We start from the raw sequence: 27,797 nt of genomic DNA, 5'->3' as shown, positions 1-27,797 counted from the left end.
TATAATCTAGCAAATCCCATTTACAAGCATGTAGGTCTTCTATAAAAACACAGCATCAAAGAATGAAAGAAAATATGAAGTCCATGTACTCTTGGACTGCAATACACGTTCCTCCCGTGATCCAGGTCATTAACACACTTATTGATCCTCCCCCCACTATCCAGTGCTGCTCTACTGCTTTAACGTAGCCCAACTTGCACTGTGCTAACAGGCCTTGTTGCTGCACAGAGGATCACCGTCCTGTGCACTGGAGAGAGTTTGGGTCACCAAAACTGTTATCTTTTTATGTATAGATTCTGAATGGTCTTTGAAGTTCAAACAACACATCCCATCAAACTTCACAACCGTGGCCATGGCCGATAACAAACCACTAATCGCTGCTCTGTTCTGCAAAGATCAACACCGGCTGCATCCGCTGCTGAAAGCGACAACACGTCTGAGGGTCAGGGTCATCACCACTGCAATCGGTCTCTTCTTTGCTGGCCAGCCAAGGCCTCACCCACTGCGCTGAATCCACCAGCTGTTATGGTTACCTGTGGAAACACAAGCACATCCCCTTCCCCAGGTGATCAGTGACACAGGACCTTCCCATTGCTGTGTTATCGGATCAAACACACTGACCTTAGGTACTTCTTCGGAAAGACCTTTGACATTGTTGATATGGTGCATAACAACAGGTTCCGTTTCAGTCTCACTTTTAGGATTAAGCCAGTTCAGCACATACGATGCCTTCATCAAAACCTCTTCTGCACCCACACCAATTCCCTTTGTTTGTTCAGAACGGGCAAAAGGCTTTTCAAGGTGCGTGTGCACGCCCCATAACTGCCTGGCCAGTAGAGTTCTAAGGGACTCCGAACAGGGGTTGCACCTTCCACTGGACGAGGAAGGTTGCAGGAGTGTCAGAATGGTGTGCGGGGCCATTATCTGTTTGATCTGGGTAGGAACTCCCATGACAGCAAAGGCTTGTAATCAAGGACGCCTTCCTGCTTTTGCGTTTGCTGAGGTCAAAGCTGTAGCCACAACGGTCCTGAACAGGTGTCCATGGACACACCAATGTACTCTTGTCGGCCAAACGCTGCAAATTCAGTAACATCAGTTTGCCACGACTGACCTGGCTGCGAGCCCCGAGGATTCGCTCCCTTTTGTTGCAGAGGCGCTATGCGGGCACAGGCAGGACAACTGCGGTAATGGATCCAGCTTGTTCCTCGGGAAGTGCAAAATGTTTTGGGAGCGATGCTGAGGATCGATGGAAGAACGCGTGAGCTTGTCTGGCTTGTTCAAAAGGAGACACATCTGTCACCGCCACGAGTTTGTCTGTGATGGTGTTTCCCTCAACTAGACCACCTGGTAGGTCAGAGTGGCTTTTTATATGCATTACAAATACCGCCGCTGTCCTATAATCTAACACGTTCCACCAATCCAATAATGCCTCAAACAACAAGGAGTTGGAAACTCGCTGCACAAGCGCTCTATGTGTTCTTCGTACAACTCCAGACCATGAAGAGAATCTGCTACCAGATTAATTGGGCGGTTCTGCCACTTTTGTAACGCTAAAATTTGATCCGATCCTTCAGCTACAACAACCTGTGAATGCCACTGACCCTGCTCAAACCACACAAAACCTCCTTTGCGGGAGTGACTACTCGCACCCGTGACGATGGTTGTGGCATCTAAGGGACGCTCACTGACAACTGACACGGGCTGCAAGGGGAGGTTGGTTTAAATACGGGATGCGGTGGATAAGGATTGTCCACCCGCACCGGAACCCAGGCGAGAGCTGAGGCCAGATCGTCGTGTTTGAGAAGGATCTGTTCAAACAGATGGAGAGAAATGGGGATCACAATTCCACCAACATACGACCCAGACAAGGTCAGATATCGGCTCAGTCCTTTCACTGCCACCTGGCAATGGCTTCCCGCCTCTGAATGATGGGTTTGGTTTGGATTGGTTAGAAGTATCCATTCTAATCCTAACAAGGGATTCTTTTCTTCCGTGCTCCACGGGCCCAAAAGTCCTGCCAGCTCCTTATTGGTGTCACAGACACGAAGAGGAACCGGCAATTCTGATCTATCCATTTTTCTTGCCATTTGCTCAAGCGCTTTTTGTGCCTCTGGTGTGAGGCACCGTGGTTCTTGGGGGTCTCGTCCCCCATGAAGGATGGGGGTGCAAGGCTGGGGGGGCAGGGTTTTGGGGGCCTGATTTCAGGCTACAGGGTCTGGGGGTGCAGGTTCTGGGCGATCAGGATTTGGGGGTTCCGGGTTTAGGGCAGTAGGATCTTTGGGTGCAGGAGTTTGGGGTGCAGGGTTTGGGGGCCAGGATTTGGGGGTGCAGGATTTGGGGTTGCAGGGTTCTGGGGTGCCAGGTTTTGGGGTGCAGGGTTTGGGGAAGGAGGATATGGGGGTGCAGGGTTTAGGGCAGAAGGCTCTTGCGCTGCAGGGGTTTGGGGTGGAAGGCCTGGTAGGGCAGGATTTGGGGGTAGAAAGTTTAGGCAGTAGGGTTTGGGGTGCAGGATTTGGGGGTGAATGGGTTTGGGGGGTGCAGGGTTCTGGGGTGCAGGGTTTGGGAGTTCGGGACGTGGGGCTGGAGGATTTGGGAGTGCAGAGTTGGGGGTGCAGGTTTCACACGTTAAGGAACTGGGGCTGCAGAATTTGGGGGTGCAGGGTTTGGGGTGCAGGGTTTGAAGGGTGCAGGATGTGGGGGTACGCATTTTGGGAGGGAAAGATCTGGGGGTGCAGGGTGTAGGGATCACAATATGGGGGTGCAGGGTTCTGGGGTGCAGGATCTGGGGTGCAGGATATGGGTGAGTAGGGTTTGGAGTGCAGAACCTTGTTGTTCAGGGTTTAGAGGCAGGATTTGGGGGTGCAGGGCTTTGGGGTGAGGGCTTGGGGGTGCAGGGTTCAGGTGTTCAGGCCTTGGGGGTGCAGGACGTGGGGGTTGGAGGATTTGGGGGTGCACGGGTGGGTAAGGAAGGATCTGAGGGTGCAGAGTTTGAAGTTTCAGGACTTGGGGGTGCAGGATTTGGGGGTACAGGTTTTGGGGGTGCAGGGTGTTTGGGGGAAGGATTTGGGGGTGCACATTTTGTGGGGGTGCAAGATTTGAGAGTGCAGGGATTTGGGGTGAGCGATTTCAGGGTGCCAGGTTTGGGGGGGAAGGATCTGCGGGTGCAGGGTTTGTAAGTGCATTGATTGGGGGTCAGAATTTGTGGGTGCAGGGTTTGTGGGGCAGGATTTTGGGTGCAGGGTTTTGGGAGCAGGATCTGGGGGTGATGGATTTGGTTGACAAGGTTTTGCAGTGCGGGGTTTGGGGGAGCAGAGTTCAGGGGTGCAGGGTTTTGGGGGGTGGGTCTGGACGAACAAGATTCGGGGGCAAATGCTTTGGGGGAAGGATTTGGGGGTGCAGGTTTTGGAGTGCACGGCATGCAGTATGGGCTGTGGGGAGTCAGGATTGTGGGGCACAGGATTTGGGGGTGCACGGTTCAGGTTTAGGAGCTGGGGGTGCAGAGTTTTGGGGGTGTACGGTTTTGGGGTGCAGTGTTTCAGGTGAAGGCTTTTCCAGAGCAGGATTTGCGGGTGCAGAGTTTGGGGGAGCAGGTTTTGGGGTGCAGGGTTCAGATGTTCAGGACCTGGGGGTGCAGGATCTGGGGGTTGACGGTTTGGGGGTGCATTGTTTGGGCGGCTGGATGAGGAGGTGCACGATTTAGGGCTGCAGAGCTTGGGGGGCAGGGGTTTGTTGGCAGAATTTGGGGGACCAGGGTTCTGGGGTGCAGAGTTTGGGAGATCAGGGTTTGGGGGTGCAGGGGTTTGGGGGGAAATTTAACGTTGCGGAGAGTGGGCTGTGTCGGTTTGGGGGTGAAGGATTTGGGGGTGCGGGGTTTGGAAGCACAGGGTTTTGGGGTGCAGGGTTTGGGAAATCAAGGTTTGGGGTTCCAGGATTTGGGGGTGCAGTGTTAGGGGGTGAATGTTTCGGGGGTGCAGGGTCTGGGATTGCAGGGTGTTGGGGGAAGGATCTGGGGGTACAAGATTTGGGGTAGCAGCGTTTTGGGAGCAGGGTTTAGGGGTCAGGCTTTAGGGGGACAGGGTTTGGGAAGCAGGGTCGGGAGGCACGATTTGGGGGTGCAGGGTTTAGGGCAGCAGGATTTTGGGGTGAAGGGGTTTGGGGTGAAGGGTTGGGTAGGACAGGATTTTGGGGTGCAGGTTTTTAGGGTGCCACTTGTGGGGGGCAGGATTTGGGGTACAGGGGCTTGGGGGTGCAGGGTTTGGGGGTGCAGGATTTAGTGGTGCAGGGTTTGGGGGTGCAGGTCTTGTGGAGGCAGAATTGGGGGTGCAGGTTTTGGGAGTTCAGGATTTGGGGGTGCAGATTTTGGGTATTCAGGACCTGGAGGTGCAGGATTTGGGGATGTAGGTTTTGGTGGGACAGGGTGTTGGGGGAAGGATTTGGGGGACAGAGTCTGGGGGTGCAGGGTTTGTGGTGAAGGTTTTGGGGTGCAGGGTCTGGGGGTGAAGGATTTGGGGTTCAGGGTTTGGAGGTTCAGGGTTTTAGGGTGCAGGATTTGGGCATGAATGCTTTTGGGGTGCAGGGTTTGGGGGTGCAAGATTTGAGGGTGCAAGGTCTGGGTGTTCAAGATTTAGGGAAGCAGGATCTTGGGGTGCAGGGTTTGAGGGGTGCAGGGGTTTTGGGTTCAGGGTTAGGGGGTTCAGGGTTTGGGGGTGCAGGGTGCTGGGGGAAGGATTTGGGGGTACAGGGTTTCTGGGGGCAGGATTTCGGGTGAACTGTTTTGGGGTGCAGGACTTGGGGGTGCAGGTTTCACACGTTAAGGAACCGGGGCTGCAGAAGTTGGGGCTGCAGAAGTTGGGGGTGGACGGTTGAAGGGTGCAGGGTTATGGGGGTACAGGTTTTGGGAGGGAAGGGTCTGGGGGTGCAGGGTGTAGGGATCACAATATGGGGGTGCAGGGTTCTGGGGTGCAGGATTTGGGGTGCAGGATATGGGGGAGAAGGGTTTGGGCTGCAGAACCTTGTTGTTCAGGGTTTAGAGGCAGGATTTGGGGGTGCAGGGCTTTGGGGTGAGGGCTTGGGGGTGCAGGGTTCAGGTGTTTAGGACCTGAGGGCGCAGGATGTGGGGGTTGGAGGATTTAGGGGTGCAGGGATTTGGGGTGAGGGATTTCAGAGTGCAATTTTTGGGGGGGAAGGATCTGGGGGTACAGGTTTTGGGGGTGCAGGTTTTTAGGGTGCAACTTGTGGGGTGCACGGTTTTGGGTATAGGGTTTTGGGGTGCAGAATTTTGGGGGGGAGGATTGGGGAAGCAGGGTTTCGGGGGGAAAGGTTTAGTGGTGCAGGGTTTGGGGGTGCAGGGATTGGGGAGCCAGAATTGGGGGTGCCGGGTTTGGCACTGTAGGGTGTTGGGGGAAGGATCTGGGGGTACAAGATTTGGGGTAGCAGCGTTTTGGGGAGCAGGGTTTAGGGGTCAGGCTTTAGGGGGACAGGGTTTGGGGGGCAGGGTTGGGAGGGATGATGTGGGGGTGCAGGGTTTAGGGCAGCAGGATCTTGGGGTGAAGGGGTTTGGGGTGAAGGGTTGGGTAGGACAGGATTTGAGGGTGCAGGTTTGCAAGGTGCAATGGGGTACAGAGGTTCGGGGGTCCAGGGTTTCTGTGTGCAGGGTTTGGGATTGCAGGATTTGGGGTGCAGGTTTTGGAAGTGCAGGATCTGGAGAGTCAGGATTTGGGGGTGCAGTGTTTGGGGGTGAATGGTTTGGGGGTGCACAGTTTGAGGGTGCACATGTTTTGGGGCTGCATGATTTGAGAGTGCAGGGTTTGGGGTGCAGGATCTGGGGGTGCAGGGTTTGGGATGGCAGGATTTGAGGATGCAGGATTTGGTGATGCAGGATTTGGGGTCTGCAGGGTTGGAGGGTTCGGGACACCGGGCAGGAGGATTTGGGGGTGCAGGACCCGGGGATGCAGAGTTTGGGAGGGAAGGATCTTGGGGTGTAGGGTTTGGTCGTGCAGGACATGGGGGTTCAGGGTTCAGGGCAGCAGGATCCTGGGATGCAGGGATTTGGGGAGAAGAGTTTGCTAGGGCACCACCTGGGGGTGCAGGTTTTGGGGTGCAGGGTTTCAGGGTAAGGATCTGGGGGTGCAGGGTGTTGAGGGGAAGAATTTGGAGGTGCAGTGTTTGGGGGGGCAGGTGGTGCAGGGTTCTGGGGTGCGAGTTCTCTACTGAAGGATGTGGGGTGGCAGGATTTGGGGGTGCAGGGTTTGGGGCTGCAGGGTTTTGGGGTGAAGGTTTGGTAGGGCAGGATTTGGGGTGTGGGGTTTGCGTGTTCAGGAACTGGGGGACCAGGGGTTGGGAATGACGATCCTAGTGTGCAGGCTTTGGGGTGCAGGCTTTGGGGTGCAGGCTTTGGGGGTGCAGAAGCTGGGAGTGCAAGACTTAGGGAAGCAGAATTTGGGGGTGAAGGGTTTGGGATTCAGGATCTGGGGTGCAGGATTTGGGGGTGCAGGGTTGGGGCCAGAATCTTGGGGTGCAGCTTTTGGGGTTGTAGGTTTTCAACGTGCAGGGTTTGGGGGATGCTCGGTTTTGAATTGCAGGGTTTGGGGGGACAAAATTTGGGGTGCAGGGCTTGTGCATGCAGGGGTTTAAGGTGCAGCATTTGGGGGGGCAGGGTTAGGGGGGACAGGGTTTGGGGCTGTAGGGTTTGTGGGTGCAGCGCTCTGAGGTGCAGGATTTGGGGTTGTAGGAGGCATAATCTGCGGGTGCAGCTTTTCAAGTTGCAGGGTTTGGGGGTGCAGAGTTTTGAGGTGCAGGATTTAGGGGGCAGGACTGGGGGGCGCAGGGTTATGGGGGTACAGGATTTGGGGATGCAGGATTTTGGGTGCCAGAATTGGGGGTTCAGGGTTTAGGGTAGCAGGATCTTGGGGCGAAGGGATTGGTAGGGCAGGATTTGGGGGTGCAAGATTTGGGGTGAGGGTTTGGGGGTGCAGGCTTTGGGGGTGCTGGGTTTGGAGGGGTGAGCTGGGGGGCAGAATTTGGGGTGCAGGATTCGAGGGTGCAGAATTTGGGGCTGCAGGATTTGGGTGTTTAGAAGCTGGGGGTGCAGGACTTGGGCACGCAGGGTTTGGGGGTGCAGGGGTTTGGGTGCAGAGTTTGGGGGTGCAGGTTTCATGCGTTCAGGACCTGTGGGTGAAGGACTTGGGGGCTCAGGGTTTCGGGGCACAGGGTTTGCTGCTGCATTGTTTGATGTGGCAGCATTTGGGGGTGCAGGGTTTAGAGGTGTAGGGTTTCTGGGTGCAGGATTTCGGGGCGCAGGGTTTGGGGGTGCAAGATGTTGGGGTCTGCAGTTTTAGGGTGCAGGATTTGAAGGAAAATGATTGGGGGGTGCAGAGATTTGGGTTGCAGGATTTGGGGGGTCAAGGATTGGGGGTGCATTGTTTGGCAGGGAAGGATTTGGGGGTGCAGCGTTTTGGGGTTGTAGGAGGCAGGATCTGGGGGTGCTGCTTTTGAAGTTGCAGGTTCTGGGGGTGCAGGGTTTGGAGATCAGGATTTCGGGGTGCAGGATTCATCATTGCAGGGTGTTACGCATTTAGAGTGGGAGGATCTTGGGGGGCAGGGATTGTTAGGGCAGGGTTTGGGGGTGCAGGTTCCACAGTTTTAAGAACTCGGGTTCAGGATTGGGGTGCAGGGTTGGTGTGTGCAGGATTTGGGGGTGCAGGGTGTGGGGCTGCAGGGTTCTGGGGTGGAGGATTTTGGGGGGTCAGAACTTGGGGATGCAGGGTATGGGCATGAAGGTTTTGCAGCTGCAGGATTTTCGGGTACAGAACCTGAAGTGCAGAGCTTGGGGGTGCAGGGTTTGGGGGTGCAATGTTTGGTGTGGCAAAATGTGGGAGTGCAGGGTTTAGAGGTGCAGGATTTGGGGGAGCAGGGTTTTGGGGTGCAGGGATTTGGGGGTGCAAGTTTCATGCATTCAGGAACTGGGGTTGCAGGAATTAAGGGTGCAGGGTTTGGGGGAAGAATTTGGGGGTGCAGGGTTCTGGGGTGCAGGCTTTGGGAGTTCAGGGTTTGGGGGTGCAGGGGCTTGGGGGGAAATTTAAAGTTGCAGAGTGTGGGGTGCATAGGACTGGGGCACAGGATTTGGGGGTGCAGGGTTTCAGGGTTCAGGATTTGGAGGTGTGGAGTTTTGGGGCTGTAGGAGTTTTGGGGTGCAGGGGTCAGGGCTGAAGGATTTGAGGGTGCACGGTGGTGGGGGAAGGATTTGGGGGTGAGAGATTTGGGGTGCAGGATTTGGGGGTGCAGAGTTTTGGGAGGCAAGGATCTGGGGCTGCAGGATTTGGGGGTTCAGTTTTCAGGGTAGCACAATCTTGGGGTGCAGGGCTTTGCAGTGAAAGGTTTGGTAGGGCAGGATTTGGGGTGCAGGATTTTGGGGTGCTGGGTTTTGGGGTGCAGGATTTGGTGTTGCAGGGATGGGGTCGAAGGGCTTGGGCTTTCAGGCCTTCGAGGTGCAGGATTTGGAGGTGCAAGGTTTGGGAGTGAATTCTTTGGGGTGCAGGGTGTGGGGTTTCAGGAGGTGGGGGAAGGATCTTGGGGTGTAGGGTTTGGGGGGGCAGGGTTTCAGGGCTCAGGATTTGCGAGGGCAGGATTAGGGGCGCCAAGATTTTGGCTTTAGGGTTTAGGGGTGCAGAGTTTGGTAGGGCCGAAATTGGGGTTGTGGGATATTGTGTTGCAGGGTTTTGGGGTGAAGGGTTAATAGGGATGCAGAATCTAGGGTGCAAGATTTGGGTTTCAAGGTTTGGGGGTGCAGGATTTTAGGGTGCAGGATTTGGGCCTGAATGCTTTCAGGGTGCAGGGTTTGGGGGTACAAGAATCGAGGGTGCAAGGTTTGGGTGTCCAAGATTTAGGAGAGCAGGATTTTGGGGCGCAGGGTTTGAGGGGTGCAGGGGCTTTGGGTGAGGGATTTGGGGTACAGGATTTGATGGTTCACTGTTTACAGTATCTGGATCTTGGGGTGCAGGTTTTGGAGGTGCAGAGTTTGGGAGGGAAGGATCTGGGGATGCAGGATCTGGGGTGCAGGGTTTGGGGTGCAGAGTTTGGGGGTGCAAGGTGTGAGGGGCAGGACTAAGGATTGCAAAGTTTTGCCGGTAGGATTTGGGGTGTAGGGTATGGGGTGCAGGAACTGGGGGTGCCTGATTTGGGGGTTCAGGGTTTGCGGGTGCAGTGTTTTGAAGTGTAGGGTTTGGAGGGGGGAGGTTTTGGGGGTGCCTGATTTGGGGGTTCAGGGTTTGCGGGTGCAATGTCAAGGGGGTGGAGGATTAAAGGTGCAGGGTTTGGGGGGCAGGTTTTGCGTGTTCAGGAACTGGGGGTGCAGGACTTTGCGTTGAAGGGCTCTGCAGTGCCGGGGTTGGCCTGCAGGGTTTGGGGTGCAGTAGTTTGGGGTGCAGGGGTTTGGGTTTCAGGACCTGGGAGTGAAGGGTCTTAGGGAACAGGATTTCAGGGGTGCAGGGTTTGAGGGGTGATGGCCTTGGGGGCCTTGGGGATGAAGGATTTGGGAGCGCAGGGTCTTGGGGTGCAGGATATGGGGGTGCAGGGTTTGATGGGGAAGGGTTTGGGGGTGCCTGGTTTAGGATTGTAGGATTTGGGGGTCAAGGGTTTGGTTGTGCAGGGGTTTGTGGGGGCAGAATAAAGGGGTGCAAGATTTGGGGGTGCGGTGTTAGGGGGCGAATGCTTTTGGGGTGCAGGGTTTGGGGGTGTATGATCTGGGGCTGAAGGGTTTCAGGGTGCAGGGTTGGGGGAAGGATTTGGGGGGGCAGGGTGTTGGGGATATGGGGTGGCAGGGTTTAAGCGTGCAAGATTTTGGGGTGTAGGGGTTTGTAGTGCAAGGTTTGGGAGGGCAGGATTTTGAGGTGCAGGGCTTTGGGGTGAGGGTTTGGGGGTGCACGACTCACGTGTTTAGGAACTGAGGCTGCAGGATTTGGGGGTTCAGGGTTTGAGAGTGCAAGGGTTTGGAGTGTATGGTTATGGGGTTCAAGGTTTGGAGGTGCAGGAGTTTGGGGTGCAGGGTCTAATGGTGCAGGGTATGGGGGAGCAGGATTGGGAGTGCACATTATGGGGCATGATATGGGGGTGCAGGATTTTGGGGTGTTTAAGTTTTGGGGTTCAGGGCTTTGGGGACGAGGATCTGAGGGTGCAGGATTTGGGAGTACAAGGTTTGTGTGTTCAGAACCGGGCGTGCAGGATTTAGGGACGAGGATTTGGGACACAGGGTTTGGGGGTGCAGGATCTACGGTGCAGGCCTTTGGGGTGCAGGATTTAGGAGCCAGGATTTGGGATGCAGGGTTTGGGGGTGCAGGATCTACGGTGCAGGCCTTTGGGGTGCAGAGCTTTAGGGTACAGGGCTTCATGAGGCAGGATTTGGGGGTGCAGAACTTTGGGGTGAATGATTTGTGTGTGAAGGATTTCGGGGTGCAGGATTCAGGGATGCAGAGTTTGGTATTACAGGTTTGGGGGGGTTCATGGCTTGGGAGGAAGGATTTGGGGGCGCACAATTTAGGGGTGCATGTTTTGTGGGTGCAGAGTTTAGGGGGGAAGAATTGGAGATGTAGGAGTTTTGGGGGCATTATCTGGGGGGTCAGGATACGGGGTGCAGGGTTTTGAGGTGCAGGTTTCAGGTGTTCAGCACATTGGGGTGCAGGGTTTGGTGGTGCATTGGTTTTGGGGGTGAAGGATTTGGGGACACAGGGTTCCAGGGTGCAGGATTTGGGGGTGCAGGATCTGGTGGTGCAGGTTTTCGGGTGGGGAATTTGGGGGTGCATGGTGTTGAGGAAGGATCTGGGGGTGCAATATTTGGGCTTTCAGGGTTTAGGGGTGCAGGATCTGGAAGTGCAGAGTTTGGGGACAGGATCTGGGGGGGCAGCGTTTGGGGTTACAGGTTTTGGGGGTGCAGGGTTGAGGGAAATATTTGAGGTGCAGGGTTAGGAGAGTGCAGGATTTCTGGGTGCAGAGTTTGGGGTGCTGGGTATGGGGCAGCAGGATCTGGGGGTGAAGGTTTTGGGGGTGCATTTGTTTGGGGGGAGGATCTGGGGGTGCAGGGTTTAAGGGTTCAGGATTTGGAGGTGTAGCGTTTTGGGGTGTAGGGTTCTGGGTTGAGGTTTTGGGGGTGAAAGATTTGGGGGTTCAGGGTTTGGGGGGTCTGATTTGGGGGTGCAGGGTCTGGGGGTGCAAGATCCTGGAGTTCAGGATCTGGGGTTCAGGATTTGGGGCTGCAGAGTATGGGAGGGAAGGATCTGGGGCTTCAGGATTTGGGGGTACACCGTTCGGGGGTGCAGGGTTTCGAAGTCAGGTCTAAGAGTGCAGGGTTTGGGGGTGCAGGGGTTTGGGGAGAAATTTAAGGTTGCAGAGTGTGGGGTGTATAGGACTGGGGCACAGGATTTGGGGGTGTGGGGTTTCAGGGTTCAGGATTTGGAGGTGTGGAGTTTTGGGGCGCAGGGGTTGGGGGTGAAGGATTTGAGGGTGCAGGGTGGTGGGGGAAGGATTTGGGGGTGAGAGATTTGGGGTGCAGAGTTTTGGGAGGCAAGGATCTGGGGGTGCAGGATTTGGGGGTTCAGTGTTTAGGATAGCACAACCTTGGGGTACAGGGGTTTACAGTGAAAGGTTTGGTAGGGCAGAATTTGGGGTGCAGGATTCTGGGGTGCAGGCTTTTGGGGTGCAGGATTTGGTGGTGCAGGGATGGGGTCGAAGGGCTTGGGCTTTCAGGCCTTTGAGGTGCAGGATTTGGAGGTGCAAGGTTTGGGAGTGAATTCTTTGGGGTGCAGGGTTTGGGGTTTCAGGAGGTGGGGGAAGGATCTTGGGGTGTAGGGTTTGGGGAGGCAGGGTGTTTGTGGCAGGATTTGGGGGTGCAGGGTTTGAAGTGCAGCGTTTCAGGAGGGCATGGTTTGGGGATGCACATGTGGGGGTCCAGGTTTTTGGGGTGCAGACTTTGGGAGTGGAGGATTTTGGGGTGCAGGGTTTGGGGCTGTCTTATTTGGGGGTGCAGTGTTTGGGTGTTCAGGAGCTGGGGGTGCTGCATTTGGGAATGCAGGGTTTGGGGTGCAGGGTTTCGGGGTTCAGGATTTGGGAGGGCATGATTAGGGGGTGCAAGGTTTCAATTGTAGGCTTTAGGGGTGCAGAGTTTGGGGTGCAGGGTTTGGTGCTGCAGGATTTGGGGTGCAGGGTTTGGGAAGTCAGGATCTGGGGGTGGAGGATTTGGGGGTGCGGATTGCAGGGCAGGGTTTTTGGTGCAGGGTTTGGGGGGAAGGAGCTGGGCGTGCAGGGTTTGGGAAGAGTATTTTGGGGTGCAGGAGTTTTGGGTGCCGTGTTTGTGGGGCAGGTTGGGGTGATCACTGCTGACCTGCACACACTTGCTCTCTCTGGTATTCACCTTCACTCTTGCTCCTCCATCTCCCCACTGTTCTCTCCACCTTCTCTCTTTTCGTTTCCACCACACTCTTGACACAGACCTGACCCACTGAGAATGTTCCAGAACACGCTGATCCAAACCCCGCTGGGACCTTCGGGCTCTATGACAGTGTGAAAATTGAGTGTGCAACAGAACCCTTTTGGTTGTCAAACACCTTGAAGATGCTGGAGTCCAAGCATAACCCCCCCGGCACTGCCCCATGTCCCTCGGGAGCTCATGTGGAAACCCCTCCAGGGATGGCGACTCCAGCACTGCCCTGGGCAGCCTGTTCAGTGCCCGACAGCCCTTGCTGGGAGGAACAGTTTCCAGTCTCCAGTCAGAACGTCACCTGGTACCATCGGGGCCGTTCCCTCTCCTCCTGTCGCTCGTTCCCGGGGCAGAGTCCCAGAACCCCGCTCTCTGGGCACTCTGTGGGGCGGCCCCGTCCCGGCCGCTCCCCGCACTCCCGCTCTGTCTCTCGCCCGAAGGCTCGGGCGGGAACGGCCGCTGCGTCCCGGCCGGCCAATCGCAGCTCGCCGCCTCAGCCCCGCGCGCCGCCGGCCCTTGGCCCCGCCCCCTCCTCCCCTCATCCCCTCAGGGAGGAACTTCACCCCGCCAGCGCTGAGCTCGGAGTTCAGCACCCAAATATCTTCACAGTGCGAGAAATGCAGCTGCGATTCGTGCTGAGATGTTCAGTGTTTACAGGTGTAACCAAATGAGGCTCGGGCTCTGAAGCTGGAAAAAGGAAAGGTGGTTAAGTTCTAGGTAAAAAGTTATGAGACTTGTTTATGAAGTCTCATCCAAAGACCCCAAAGACCCTCCTCAAAACCACCAAGTGACACAGCGCAGGCGAACAGGGCGGCTCAAAGAGGAGACTGGAAATGCTTCTCCGAGACTCCTTGTAATGAGAAGCGGGAAAGGTTATGAATATGTACAGGCGTTCCTGGGGTCATTGTGAATATGGAACACCTCACTGTATTTAAGCACAGCTCTTGTTGTTAAAAGGTGTGCGTGTTGGGCGGAGCGAATCCCCCGCGCACCCTGCGCTGTTTTGCTTTTGCTCTAATGAACACGTGTTTAAGGAATACAGTTAAGGAACTGGATTAAACATTGTTTATCCATAGAAAAAGCCAAAGTTATTTATTTCAATTTCCAATATTCCTACATGGTTTTGAAAACTATAAATCTAGGGTTTAGGATTTTCAAAAGGAAATAATCCATCAGCCAAAGTCCTATTATGGCTTATTTTATTGATACTGTAGCAGAATATTCAGCGTCACAGCGCTCACGAATGGGAAGGAGACATTTCCACATACCATTTCTTCCTTGCCGGGCTTCAGTGCAATGAGTCAGTGATGACGGAGTCAGTGATGAACAAGCTGTAGAGGTTTACTCAACCACATTTCAAGAAGGACACTTGTCACTCCTCTCATGTTCCTCCGTATCCTTATCCTCAGAACTTACTGGTGTGCAAAGCAGCTTGTGCCCGTGGTCTTTCTCAGACTCTCTTTCACCTCCTTGTTCCTCAGATAATAGATCAGAGGGTTCAGTGCTGGAGTGAACACAGCACAAAAGACAGACACTGTTTTGTTGAGTTTGGACGGATGGATCCTCCTGGGCCTGGCGTACATGAAGAGAGTGGCCGAGAAAACGATCATGACTACAGCCAAATGGGAGGTACCAGTGGAAAGGGCGTTTCTCCTTCCCTGCACTGAAGCACACACAAGATAGTTGACAGGATACAGCAGTAGGAGAAAACAATGATCAGGAGAGGTATCAGCAGGACCACCAAGGCTCACACAAAGTGCACTGTCTCTGCAAGGGACGTGTCAGTGCAGGAAAGGCTCAGGACGGGAGAGATGTCACAAAAGAAGTGGTTCGTGACGTGAGTTGTGAAACTAAAGACACCTTGACCAAGGAGATGGAAAAGCCTCCTGCCCATGGGAGAATCAACAGCTGAAGGCACAACTTGTGCGTCATGATGGCTGGATAGCGCAGGGGATGGCACACAGCCAAATAGCGGTCACAGATGACACATTCAGTGCACATAAGGGAGATGAAGAAGTATAACTGGGTCATGCAGCCAGAGAATGAGATGGTCATGCTCTGGGACTGGAACCCAAGCAAAAGCCTGGGCAGTGTTACTGAGACATAACAAATCTGCAGGAAGGACAAGTTCCCCAGGAAATAACACATGGGATTTTGGAGGTGACGGTTCCTCTTCACCACAAAGATAATAATGGCATTCTCAGTGATTGTTACCATGTAGGTGGCCAGAAAGATCAGGTAAAGTGACGTCTGAACCTGCAGCCCATAGGAAAATCCCAGGAGAATGAACTCTCTGACAGCAGTTTGGTTCTTCATTCCATGCTGGGTGCCCACAGCGATCCCTGCAGGTGTCAGTGGAGAAAAACAAACAGAACAGTTCCACAACAGCGAGTTCATGTGAAGAACTGGGGCATTTAGTAAACTGTTTCCTGTGGAAACTTTCTACAAAGTAGAACAACATTTCTTACAGGAAAGAAAGTGAGAGGGACGCATGTCTTTATTCCAGTGGTTTGTTACTGTACTATCAATAGCAACACTAGAAAATCAACCCAAAATGTAGCAAAACCCCTCTGTAGCGCACACTGTTTTCATGTAGGATGGAATGTGAAGAACACAGACTGGCTGCTGACATTCCCGCTACTGAGAGCAGCACCACAGAGGTTCAGGTGGTACAGGGATAAAAATTACTAAAAACACAGGTGTAATGCTAATGGAACACGGAATTTTGAAAATGTCAGACTTTCTTCATTTCCTAATAGGAAATTATCCACCTTTGTGTTTCCAGGGACAGCAGTGATGGTCATAGGAGAGACTGCTACAGAGATTACAAATCCCTTAGTTACAGATTTTAGGAATTTATGTTTAAGCAAGAACTTTGAACTGAATCTAAAGACCAGATCCTGCAGTGGGTGGTTCCTCTGGCTTGTACTAAACACCTGTCTTGGACAGAGAAGAAGAGTTCTTTCTTGTTTCAGTTTGCTCTCAGCTCTGATTTAGACAGCTGTCCAGCCAGTAACTTAGAGCAGACCTTGCATGTTCCCATTGACTGTTTTGCTCTAGATTCCTTTTATACTCAGTGGATGTCTGCTTGAGACATCGACTGAGCATTTGTAGTCTAGACTGTAATACTGTATATGGATCTATCTCCTTGCAAAACACATCTCTTATTTGTGCTCTAGAAATGCCAATTTCTCCTCATGGACATTTTAGTGATCCTTTACTAACCTTTAAGTAGTTGTCCATACCATAAATGATTTAAGGTGGAGAAGGTGAGGTTTCTTCTTCCTGCTTTTAAGGGCAATGAGAGCAAATAATGAACACATAAACACGCTTCTTTCCAATCTCTTAGATTTTACAGCTCGTTAATATATGCATGTTTGTGTATGCATGAGAGAAAAACATGTTGTACAAAAGAGGCATTAATCTATCCAGAACAGTAATATACTCTTCAGCTATTTCCTTTCCTCCCCTGAACATGTGTGGTCTTTTTATTAGTGAAGGGCTGACAAATCTGGCTGGAATCCAGGAACGAAGCTTTGGCAGTTTCTGTCTCTAAACATGAAACAGAAGAATCCAGGAAATGGCGAGCAGGACAGAGAATTTAACTGAAAAACTGGATGTGTTTTGCCATTATTCTTGACTTACAAGTGTATTCCCTCACTACACATCTGGCAGTTTACATGATGAAAATGTATTGGATGGGATAATCAAGAAGAATTGCTTGTTGAAGGATTCAGCGCAATCATTTACACTGTAACTGATCTATGATTTCTTGATCTATTCATCTGTTACTGTAAGAAAACATGAAGACTGACTTACCAGTTCAGGATTTCCAGCCATGCGTGTGGCCTTTAAACTGCAGTAACGAGCAGTGGATCAGATGGATCTTCTCTGACCCACCTGAGAGCTTTTCCTTCCAAGGACTCGCTGTCTTTGCTGGGAAAGCTTCCCTTATACCATAAGCACTGAGCTGATAAAGTCGTCTGCCAATCAAAGAAATGAAAGGGAAGAGGAAGGTTGTTATCTCCAATGATCTCCAATAATTACCCCCAGAGGCTAATTTCTATGTATAATTACATGTAGGAGAAACAGAGTCTGGCATGAGATCCTGGGAATAAAGACCATGACAGAAAACACGTCATGCCTAGTACAGAATGAGTGCTCTTCTGCTAAAATGCATTAGGAAGAAAAGACTAAGCAGAAATTGTATTTACTGAAATGTTTGGGAATTCTGTAGTTTTATTTTGAATAAAAAGGGACATTCGGAGAATGTTTTTTTTTCTTTTTTAAAAAGTCTCCTTCAGTTTCCACATTTAAACAGTAAAGATGCAAGAACTGGTCCGTGTTTAAGAAACCCAGAAACAGACACCTATGTAGATGTGTCTGCCATACGTACTGAGAATGCAGATTTTATTTTCTAGGTAGGCATGCAATGCCATATTCAATGTCGTTGGACCTATCTGGTCACAAAATTGCCTCCAGACATAGTGAAATACCATATACATATATATACACACCAGAGTGTGGACACATCACCCAGAGAAGACGACTCACAACTGAGACACCCTCAGATCTATTGGATTTGTCACCACAAACCCGACACCGTTTAGTTTCCTCAGTTTGCTTGTCGTGTTTGTTCTCCCTCTGGAGAGGCTGGTGCACTCTGATGGATTCTCCTGGATAAGCCCCAGGTAGAAACACAAGGAGCCAAAGCACTCGGCCACAAGAAATTGCATTGAAACAAACAGGCAAACGAAAACCAAACCAAGACGTTCTTCACTGCACCAATTACTCTGCTCACACAAAGAGACAGTGGGAGGTGGAAAGCTGACACCAATGCTTTTAGTTTTCACTCGAAACAATCTAAATTGCAAAGGTTTGACTATAATTACTAAGCAAATGATCAACTGCAAATTTTTGCCAACTGATTTTTTTAATATAAAGTTGGTGGGGGGTTCCTAAAGAAAATGGAGATGGCATTGTTTAACAGTTCTGGTGAGCATCTGTCAAAGGTGTTGCTCTTGTGCAATTCTTTCTCTCCTGTAAGCTTTGTTTTCCATTAAGACAATAACAACAGGAACTCAAAATGTAAAGTTTCATCGACCAGCCTGTAGTTCCTGAGATTTTCCTCCTCGTCCATTTTTAGGGTGGGTGCAATGTCCGTATTTTGGAGAGTTTGCACCTTCCCTTCGTTCCCGTGACCTTTCAAAGAGAGCAGAGTCAATGACATGAAGCTGTTTGGAACCAAGTTCAACGCCAGTGAAGTGAAGCAGTTGATTTACGGAAGTTTGTCTGTTGGAATGAGTCAGGTCTAGTTAACACAACTGACAGCATTGGCACGTGAAGTGTAAATGGATATTACCTGAGTAGAATTAGCAAAAGATTGCAATCCACCAAATAATTGGTAAAATGGCTTAGCGTGCTCAAGAAAATACATAAACTATTCCAACAAGATGTTATCCACAAGGAAATGCAAAACGCTTTGGAAATGTCTGGGGCAAAAGCCGTGAAAGCCAATAACGGTGACAGCACCCCAGAGACCACCTGAATGGATCCATCACAAATGTGATATTCCCTACCCAGTCCTGTTACTGGTGACACTCAGGAATGTCTGAGTTACCCAGGAGTACCTGATAGACAAGATCACTACTTTATCCCTAAAACTGCAGAAATGTGATGAACTGCACTTGGACTGCAATAGAACCTCATACAAGGATTTTTATTAGTATTAATTGCACTTTACATTAACCTGTTTCTTTGTAGAGATCTGTTTCTACAATCAGGTGGTCATTGCCTGTTAGATGGTTCACGGGGTTACATGGTGAGTTCACAGATGATTAAATCAGGAGAATCATGGGCCCAAAATGTCCATTTCATGCTGACCCAGCAGACCATGCAGACGGGTGACAAGACCCGCTGCTGGGAATGCACACAGGTCCTGAAAATTCAAATGAAGGGTGCCTGTATTAGGAATATCCCTTCCTGTTTATATGTCTTGGGACACTTTTGGGAAAACACCGTGTTTGAATTTTGATCAATCTGGAAGAATCAAGACTGAGTTAGAGGAGATCAGAAACATGTTGCCGTCTTGCGTGAGGCACAGAAAGACAACAGCTCGTACGGATTTCAAGAGGTTTGGACAAGATTTTTGCCCTGGATTCCTGATTCACAGTCGTGGATTAAGAGGTGGATTGGAACAATCGTATTAGCAGTTGTTATATTTGTATGTTATGCTGCAATGTGTGGTGAAGCGTTCTGTTGCACTCACAAAGACAGTTTAGAAAAGGTGGGACTTATTTGATATGTAGATGTACACAAATAAGTCCCAAAGAGGGAATTGTAGTCATTACCACTTAAAAGAATGAATCCTCTTGGAAATCGCTAACCGAAATGTATCTAAATCCTTTCAGTTTTGGTCAATCTGCTCCACTAACAAGGATAAGAGCGACTAACAAAACACGTAATTAGAAACTACAGAGATCACTGACCTCGCAGCTTTAGACGTTTGAAGCCTGCACAATTACTTGAGTTTTGTTTAAAACGCATCTTGAGATGGCTGGATGAAGTGTCCTTTAGCTGAACGTTGGTCACTAAATGCTGAAATGATTATGTAACCAATATGCAAATGTGTGACCAATTAGGTCTGCAGGACTCCCTGGGGATGGTAACATTTTGTACATAGTGGCTGCTACTTTTCTTCCTGGTGTGCTGGCTTTATTCCAGACCCAGACCTGCACAACTCTGTGACAAATAACATCTCATCTCTGTGTGCTACAATTGGGCAAATTGTGAACTGGGCAGCAAACCTTGTTTTGGAGACAACAGTTGCCCTTGACCCCCAGGCCCCACAGCCCTTGGGCAGGGGGCGTTTCTGGCTGCTCGGCCTCCACACAGGTCTGCCCTGCAGAACCCGCTTTGTCACACAGCTGTAGAGGGTTTGTGTGTCTGGAGCGTGAGGGGAGGCCGTGGGAGCCGGGATTGTCCCCATACGAACGGCAGGGAATGAAGAGGCAGCCAGACTCTCACCGGTAGCGCCGACTGGCAGTGCAGGATGTCGTGGGCACAAATTAAAACATATGGAATTCCATCTCAAAGGCAGCAAACACTTTCTTACCGGGAGGCATGTGGGTGTCGTACAGTGGAGCAGATTGCCCAGAGAGGTTGTGCATCTCCAGCCTTGGAGATGCTCAAAACCCAAGTAGACTGTGTCCTACACAACCGGCTCAAGGTGACCCTGCTGGAGCAGTTGGCTTGGACTAAAGGATGTCAGCAGGTCCCTTGCAACCCCAGTGATTCTGAGATTCTGAGAACAGAGAAGACCAATGCCTCCCATTCAAAAAAAATAAAAAACCTTATTTGAAATGTGTTCTGTGACAGAAAGTGTCTTACGTGTATTTTCTTTCTCGTTTCCGTGGCTGGTTGAGCCTCACTGATGGCGAGGTGAACAGCATTGACTGCTCTTCTCTGCTCCACCACGCCGGTCACCTCACTGCAGACGGCTACCAGCGGTTCAGCATGACTGCAGCTTTATGCTTTACTACTCCAACCACCTTCCTGTGCTGCCTGTGTTTGGAAAGTCCTTGCAGGATGTTTCAGTGTCTCTCTTCCCAGGGGCTGAGGAGAGGCTGACAGTCCTGTGAGTTCCCTGGATCTTCCTTTTCCATTCCTATTCCTCTTGCTCGTGCGGAGGTGAGTCCTGAGCCACCTGCAAGGTCTTTTCAGGCAACTCTAGTCTTAAAACAAAGGCTCACTGGGGGCACACATCAGGCTGCTCACACCCAGGAACTCTGACCACTGCCAGGTGCCCGATGAGGATGGGATTCGAACCCACGCGTGCAGAGCACAATGGATTAGCAGTCCATCGCCTTCACCACTCGGCCACCTCACCAGCACACTGCTGCTGCTCCTGAGGCTGCTGGCACTGCCGCTGCTCCTGATCTCGCGCTGCCTGCTCCTGCTGCTCTGGCTCCGGCTCCAGCTGCAGCTCCAGCTGCTCCGGCGGTGGCGGCTCCTGATGCCTGCACCTTCTTATCCTGCTGGACATGGGAGGGGAGGAAACAGCCTCCAGCTTTTGCCTTTTGGGGACTGGCCCACTCCCACAGTAGCTGGGCTGCGCTCTGAGGACCTTTGGGAAACAGGTCTCAGCATTCACATCAGGAAATGACTGAACAGCACAGCCCCACACACCTTCCCAGGAAGGAACACAGGAGAGTGACCCTGGGGCGGTTCAGTGCCTCCAAGGGAATTTACAGCCTCTCCAGGGAGGTGCCAGAGTCCCCATGACTTCGGCTTTTCAATATGCAATTGGACAGGCGCTAGATAATCTCATCTAGGCTCCCTTCCCCACAACGCCTTGGAACAGATCATCCTCCAGGGAACCCTTCCACTCAGGGAGGTTCTGTGAGTTTTCAGACTTACATCATACTGTGTTTTGTGGCTTTTGAGCTGTGCCAAGTAGTAATGGGGCTCCTTCCACAAGAGCTCTCACTCCACCTGGCCTTGCCTCCAGCGCTATGAGATGTCAGGGGCAAAAGATGAGGCTCTCTCAAGGCCAGGAACCATGGGTAAACCTGTCATTTACCAATGAACTGTTTTGGGTTCTCAGCTGGCTGGCATTGGAGAAGAGGGGAGGATGAAATAGGAGTGTCCTGCAGAGCTGATGCCAACTGTCTTTAATGAGAAAAACTGCTTAAGCAACGCAGTTTGGAGGCTGAGGAAAGCTCAGAGAAATGCTGCCGTCTGAAGGAAAACCTCCCTGACAGGCATGCTGCTTTTCCAGCTCCCCTGCAAGGCTCTGGCAATCACGTATTACCCACTGGGAAGGGCGGAGGGAGGGAGGAGAGAAGGGAGGAGGGAAGGGAGCAGGGAAGGGAGGAGGGAAGGAAGGGAGGGAGGGAGGAAGGAAGGAATGAAGGAAGGAAGGAAGGGAGGAAGGGAGGATTTCATGGGAAGCATAAAGTCAAGCAGAGCAAGACGGGGAAAGAGAGAGGCTTCCTTGGGAAGAGGCAGAAGGCCCGTGCAGGCCCCTTCCTGCAGGGGGAGCGGTGGGAGCCCAACTCCTCTGCAGACCATGGCCATGCTCTCAGGGCTGGCTGCAGGGTTTGTTCCGGGCTCCCAGTGCTTGACCGTGGGCAGGCAATCCACTGGCTTCAGCGTCCCAGAGGCCCGCAGAGCCCATGGCCCAGACCACCCAAACACCCATCCCCAGGTAGCCCCCAGAAGCAACATGCACAATGGCAATGCTGAGCAAGCTCCCCACAGCAGCCGATGTGGTGGATCCCACAGTTGTGCTCTGAGGGAAGGAGCTGAGGATTGGGCCTGGCAACATCACCAGGACCAGCGGGGGCTGGATGGCAGCGATGGAGTCGGCGCACTGGATGTCGCACAGCTCGTTGCAGCTGTTGGCAAGCGGGACTGGGCCGCAGGCAGCTGGCAGGCGTAGGCTGTAGCAGGACATGTCTTGTGGAGGGAGACAACCCTGCAAAAGTGGGAGGGAGAAGAGGACATCAGCTGTCGGGCCCTTTCAGACCCCCTGACTCATCGAGTCCAACCGTAACCTAACGCAACTCTCGCACTAAAGCATGTCGCTAAGAGCCTCGTCTAAAAGCCTTTTAAACCCCTCCAGGGATGGTGACTCCACCACTGCCCTGGGCAGCCTGTTCCAGTGCCCGACAGCCCTTTCTGTGAAGAATTTTTTCCTAATATCCAATCTAGACCTCCCCTGGTGCAAACTGAGGTCATTTCCTCTCGTCCTATCACTTGCTACTTGGGAGAACAGACCAACACCGTCCATGTTACAACCTCCTTTCAGGCAGTTGTAGACAGTGATAAGGTCTCCCCTCAGCTCCTGTTCTCCAGGCCGAACAGCCCCAGTTCCCTCAACAGCCCCTCCTCACACTTGTGCTCCAGACCCTTCACCAGCTTTGTCGCCTCCTCTGCGCTCTCTCTGGTGTTTCAATGTCCTTCGTACGACGAGGGGCCCAAAACTGGAAACAAGATTCAAGGTTTGACCTCACCAGTGCCGAGTACAGCGGAACAATCACCTCTCTAGTCCTGCTGGCCACACTATTCCTGATAGAAGCCAGGATGCTGTTGGCCTTTTTGGCCACTTGGGCACACACTGGTTCATATTCAAGCAGCTGTCAGTCAGCACCCCCAGATCCTTCTCTGCCAGCCGACCCCATCAGCCCATCAGGGCCACCATGTCCTGGCCACCAGCCCCCCGCGGGCACCGGCGTCTGGGCCAGCACCACCGCTCCTGAGCCGGGAGCCCCAGGAGGTGACGGGGCCCCAGGGTTTGGCACTTGGGATTTTGAGGTGCGGGGAGGAAAACTGGCAGCTCTGTTTTCAGTTTAAATAACCAAAGTGTCTCGTGATGTCCAGAGCCGGTCTGGTCCAAAGGACTGAAAAAGCCTCTGAAAAGAACTGCAGCACGTTCCCAGGAGACGCCATTAGATGCCCCACGATGGCTTCCTTGGCCAATTGCGCTGTGTGAGAAGACCCATCAGCAAACCCCCAGTTTTCCAGTCAAGATGTATTTCAGTCACATCCTGCAGCTCCTCACGTGCAGAACCATTGAGGGCTGAGAGGGAAACGAAGCCCCATCCAGCAGGAAGCCGGTGTTGCCAAGCGCTGAGCAATGGTGCCTGCTCGGGGCCAGGACACACCTCACAAGCCATGCGGCCCCACCCGCTTTGTGTGCCGGGGCCAGGACCCGGGGCTGAGGCCACGCTCGCCCAGCCCGGCCGGCTGCAGACGCTGTGTCCGCTCTGCGCGGTCAAGGGCGGCAGCAGCTGCTGGGAGGGAGCGACGCGCAGCCTCGGCGGCTGTTGGTGGCGGCGTGTGGTTGGCATGGCCGCAGCCAGGAGCCAGCAGGGCGTGGGCCGGGGGCCCGGGGTGCTCAGCCGCCCCTCGCCCCACCGGGGCTTGATGCTGAAGGACGAGCGGCAGCGGCAGCTGGAGAGGGTGCGGGCTGAGCTGGAGGCCGAGCGACTCCGCGCCCGAGAGCTGCGCTGCCACTTCACCGCTGCACACCCGGGAGCTGAAGGAGGCGGCCGAGCGGGACCGGCGGCTCCTGGCCACACGGCTGCACTCCGCATGGGCGCAGCGGCAGGCGCGGGAGCTGCAGCGGCTGCGGGAGCTCATCCGGTGGCAGCGGGCGATGCAGATCCGCCAGCTGCTGCGCTCCAAGGAGGCCGAGCTGCGCCAGGTGCAGGGGACGCTGCAGCAGCAGCGTGGCAACGCCGTCCGTGAGGCACGGGACCTGCAGCGGCAGCTGGCCAAGGAGCTGGTGAGAGGAGCCGGGAGCAGCAGCCGGGCCCGCGCTGAGCTGCAGGACGTCCTCAGCAAGCTGCGCTGGGAGAGCCATGGCGAGCAGGCCGCCCGCATCCTCCGCCTGGAAGACCAACTGCTGCAGCAGAGGAGACTCTTCCTGAAGTACATCTCGGAGCGGTTCGAGGGCGAGCAGCCCGCTTCCTGCACCCAGGCCAGGGTCTGGCGCCGCCTGCACACCGGGGCCACCGGGCCCTGCTCTTTGGAGAGCCTCATGGCATCTTACTCCGGCCATGGAGAAGGGCAGCGGAAAACTGGCAAGACCTTCACAGAGGCTCATCTGCGGGAGGAAGGGAACAGCGCGCAGGTTTGGCCAGAGACTGCGGGGCAAGACTCGGCGCTGCGCTGCTTGGAGTCCCCGCCGCAAGGAAGGAGCGGCCGCGGGCGCTCGGCAGCACAGGTGGCTGTTGCGGCCGTAGAGCAGCAGCAGGACGGGCTGCCTGGGAGCACTTACGTCAGGCTGCTGGAGCAGAACGCCCACCTCCAGAGCGCCCTGAAGGACCTCGAGCGGCGATGCAGTGTCCTTCAAGGGAACTGTCTGCTGGGGAAGGCAAGCTGTCCTCCAGTGCGGGAGGAAGCGGACCGGCTCAAGCACAAGGCTGCTAAGCTGGCTCTCATTAGCAAGCAGCTGGAAGAAAGAGCCAGGCAGCTTAGAGAAGCCATTGCACACCTGAGAACACCAGGTTGCAGACAGCCCTGACCGCCAGCGCGCCTCCGGAGCTCAGGGATTGCTGACAGCAGGCAGGTGACCAAATGAGTTCCTGCAGCAGCACTGACAGCACACACGCTTGACAAAGGACTCTGTGGCCGTGTGTTGGCTGACAGACTCAGGTCAGCCAGAAGTCTTGGCTCGATGTGTTCAAAGCAACAAATAAAGGCACAATCTTTAGCCTCTTTACCTCTTCTTTGGGACAACGAGCCTCTTGTCTTTGGTATGATGCTCATGTCCTGAGACATGCGGGTTTTAATCCATTGCAGAGAGAAAGGGACCATAGCCCCAGAGGCCCCAGGAGAGTCCAGCAGGTCTTCTGGGGCCTTTGTGGTGACACTGATGTGCTGGCCAGGACCTCTGCTCACCACTGCTGTGTGTGTCCGAACCAGAGCTGTCAGCACCTTGATGCTGCGGACTACCTGGGTACAGCCTGCTGGTTTTTCTTCACCCCAGTGGGTGTCTCCAAGTCTTTCTGAGCCCTGGATCCAGTACAGAGGGCCAGACACAAGGGGTGGACATTGCCATGTGCAGAGGGAGGCGGCTGCAGGCTCAGCCCGTGTCCGGAAGGGCCATGTTTGTGGAAGGCCTTTGTTCGGCTGACAGGGACCAGGCTCTAAGTCCCTCGCCTGGCTGTGATGTGACTCGTGCCCGCAGCCGCCTGCCTCTTGCGCGGCCCAAGTCCCTGCTGCATTCTCAGCACCACAGTCACAAAGCCCACGCAAGTCAGTAAGAGCACAGGCGTTGCTGGACCCATCTCCATGGAAGGCCCAGTTCTTTCCCCTCAGAAGGCTGCTTCCCCTCCAAAAAGTGAGATGTCGTGGGTCAGTCTCCTCCTCACTCAGACAGAGAGGAAGCAAAGACTAAAATCTGTCCAGGCCCAAGAAGTGCATGCCTGGAGATCCTGCCCTGCCCATAGGAGTGCACAGGTCTGCTTTCCCTTCTGAGTGAAGAAGTTGCCTACGGCAAGTTGGGCTCTGCCGTGGGGAGCTGCAGTGAGGACACGGCAGCCACAGCAACTCAGAGGTGACATCGCAGAAGTGCCCTGTGCTGCACAGAGAGCATCCCAGCCACAGGACCCGTGTTCTCTTCATAGTGGACATCCTGCCAGGCTTGAACCTCTTTGGCCATGGCCTTCCTGGGTCTTCCTGCTTTCCTGGAACTCAGCAGAGCTCCTGGTCATGCCCAGGGCAGCCTGGTTCAATGGGCAGACCCGAACTCCTGACTTCTCTGAGTGGCTCAGAATCATAGAGTCATTTTGATTGGAAGAGACTCTCAAGATCGAGTCCAATAATTAACCCCAAACTGGCACTAAACCATGTCCCTAAGGACATAATCTGCACATCTTTTAAACACCTCAAGAGACTCCACCACTGCCCGGGCGGCCTGTTTCAGTGCCTGACAACCCTTTCTTGGAATACATTTTTCCTGATATCCAATCTGACCCTTTTGACCCTCAATGTCTTTTTCAGCGTGAGGTACCCAAAACTGACCCAAGGTTTCGAGTGCCCAGGTCCCAGCACAGGGACGGTCGCTGCCCTGGGCCTGCTGGCCACACCAGTGCTGGTACCAGCCAGGATCCTGTGGCCTCTTGGCCACCTGGGCACACGCTGGCTCATGTTCAGCCGCTGGCACCAACACCCCAGGTCCTTTTGTGCCGGGCACTTTCCAGCCGCTCTTCTCCCGAGCCTGTAACGTCCATGGGGTTGTTGTGACCCAAGGGCAGGAGCCGGCACTTGATCTTGTTGGATCTCAGACAACTGGCCTCAGCCCATCGATCCAGCCTGCAGAGCCTTCCCACCCTCCAGCAGATCAACACTCCACCCAACTGGGTGTCATCTCTAAACTTACTGAGGGCGCCCTCGACCCCTCATCCACATAATTGATAAAGATGTTAAACAGAACTGGCCCCAATACTGGGCCCTGTGGAACAGCATCATGACCAGCCAACCACTGGATTCAACTCCATTCTGTGAGAAATATGATAATGATTCGTGCCAGGAAGATGGTTAAGTGGAAAATTCTGTTAAGCTGCAGAAACAACCCTTATTGACCAAAAGTCGAGCGTTTAGATTACGGGGTGACAATAAAACATTGGCAAATGTATTGTTAACCTCCCTCTTCCCTCCTCCTTCCCCTTTTGCCCCTCCCTCTCCCCCTTCCCACTCAGCGCAGGCGATCGGGAGGGAAAGAAGGACAGAGAGAAGAGAGTTGGAAAACTAAAAATGTTTTACTAAAGCTACTAATAAGAATAGAGAAAATAATACAAAATATACAAAACCAATCTTGAAAGTCTCAGCAGCTGCAGAACTGGCACCCAAAGTCCTGGACTGGACTCTGCAGCCAATCGGAGCTGGATTCAGTCTGTCACTAGGCCACAGCCTGCAGGGACGACTCACCAGGTCCTCTCCTAATGTCGGCCATAAGGAAAAGGGATGAGATCCTGGTGATCTCCCACTTTTATATGAAGTATTAATGTGAATGGGATGTTATACTCCGTTGGTCAGTTTCTTGGTCACCTCTTTCTCGTTGCCCCTCTCACGAGATGTCCATCCGTGCTTATCAATAACCTCGCATTCCATTGCTGTGTTTACCAAAACATGGATCTGGTTCTCCAGGAAAATGCAGATGATATGAAGCAAATTCACTGAAAGAGAAACTTGTTTTTTGACAAAACCAGGACACCAAATAAGGCATGGGACCTGTTTAATTTAGAAAGATTGTTACAGTTGGTCGTTGGGCAAACTGTTGTGAGGGGGGACACTGGGGAAGAAGGAACTCTTCAACCACCAATGAGGAAGAGAGAAGACCCCTGGTGACAACCAGCCATGGGGTCTGAGCGCAAGAAGGACTGGCCGAGGCAATAAATGGGGTTCATCAGAAACCTCAGGTGTGCTTGTTGGCAGAGCGCAGACTCCCCGTGCGCCCAGCACTGTTTTGCTTATGCTTCTGTTAATCCATTGGATATAATAAAAGATTTGTTCACTTAAACCGTGAGTGATTGGAAATATGTAACAAATTGGTGACCCCGATGTGATACTCTTTGGACTTCTTGGGGGTTTCCTTAGTTCAGGGGAGGCGCCCTACTTTTCATAAGTGGTCTCTGGGCTGGATAATACCCGAGTTGCCAAAGAATATGGAGAACTGAAGCATAGGCAAAAGAATAAGAGCTCCCTCAGAATTGATAGAGCAATTTCAAGAGAGCCTAACGCCACCACCCTCTGGACCGGACTCCTGGCAGCTATGAGGGTGAGATTTCCCTACAAGGAAGATTGTATATGCACGTTAGGG

The 27,797-nt window shown here is 53.2% G+C and overlaps 2 long non-coding RNA genes, 1 other non-coding gene and 1 pseudogene across 5 annotated transcripts in view; all 4 read right to left on the bottom strand.

Moving 5' to 3' along the window:
* LOC110360675 (uncharacterized) overlaps nt 1-27,797 on the bottom strand; it is a 129,918-nt gene that overhangs the window by 27,998 nt on the left and 74,123 nt on the right. The window contains exon 4 of one of the 2 annotated variants that reach the window (XR_010467837.1): nt 26,682-26,916. The exons of the other annotated variant lie outside the window; for it this stretch is intronic. This is a non-coding gene — a long non-coding RNA (uncharacterized LOC110360675). Of the gene's footprint in view, nt 1-26,681; nt 26,917-27,797 lie in introns of those variants that run through there. 2 annotated transcript variants of the gene reach the window in all.
* On the bottom strand, nt 57-13,492 carry LOC135576129 (uncharacterized). Of its 2 annotated transcripts, XR_010467727.1 has the most exons (4): nt 12,768-13,492; nt 12,371-12,539; nt 1,112-1,268; nt 57-533 (listed from the first exon to the last, which is right to left on the bottom strand). It is a non-coding gene; the product is annotated as an uncharacterized LOC135576129 (long non-coding RNA). The 2 variants fall into 2 exon arrangements; XR_010467726.1 differs by lacking the exon at nt 57-533 and having other exon boundaries at nt 833-1,268.
* LOC135576097 (olfactory receptor 6B1-like) lies at nt 13,879-15,133 on the bottom strand (annotated as a pseudogene).
* Nucleotides 20,273-20,354, bottom strand: TRNAS-GCU (transfer RNA serine (anticodon GCU)). The gene has a single exon. It is a non-coding gene; the product is annotated as a tRNA-Ser (tRNA).

This window comes from Columba livia, chromosome 23 (assembly GCF_036013475.1).
Source record: "Columba livia isolate bColLiv1 breed racing homer chromosome 23, bColLiv1.pat.W.v2, whole genome shotgun sequence".
Taxonomy (NCBI): domain Eukaryota; kingdom Metazoa; phylum Chordata; class Aves; order Columbiformes; family Columbidae; genus Columba; species Columba livia.
Note: the sequence above shows the minus strand (reverse complement) of the source record. Positions and strands in the feature narration are given on the sequence as shown.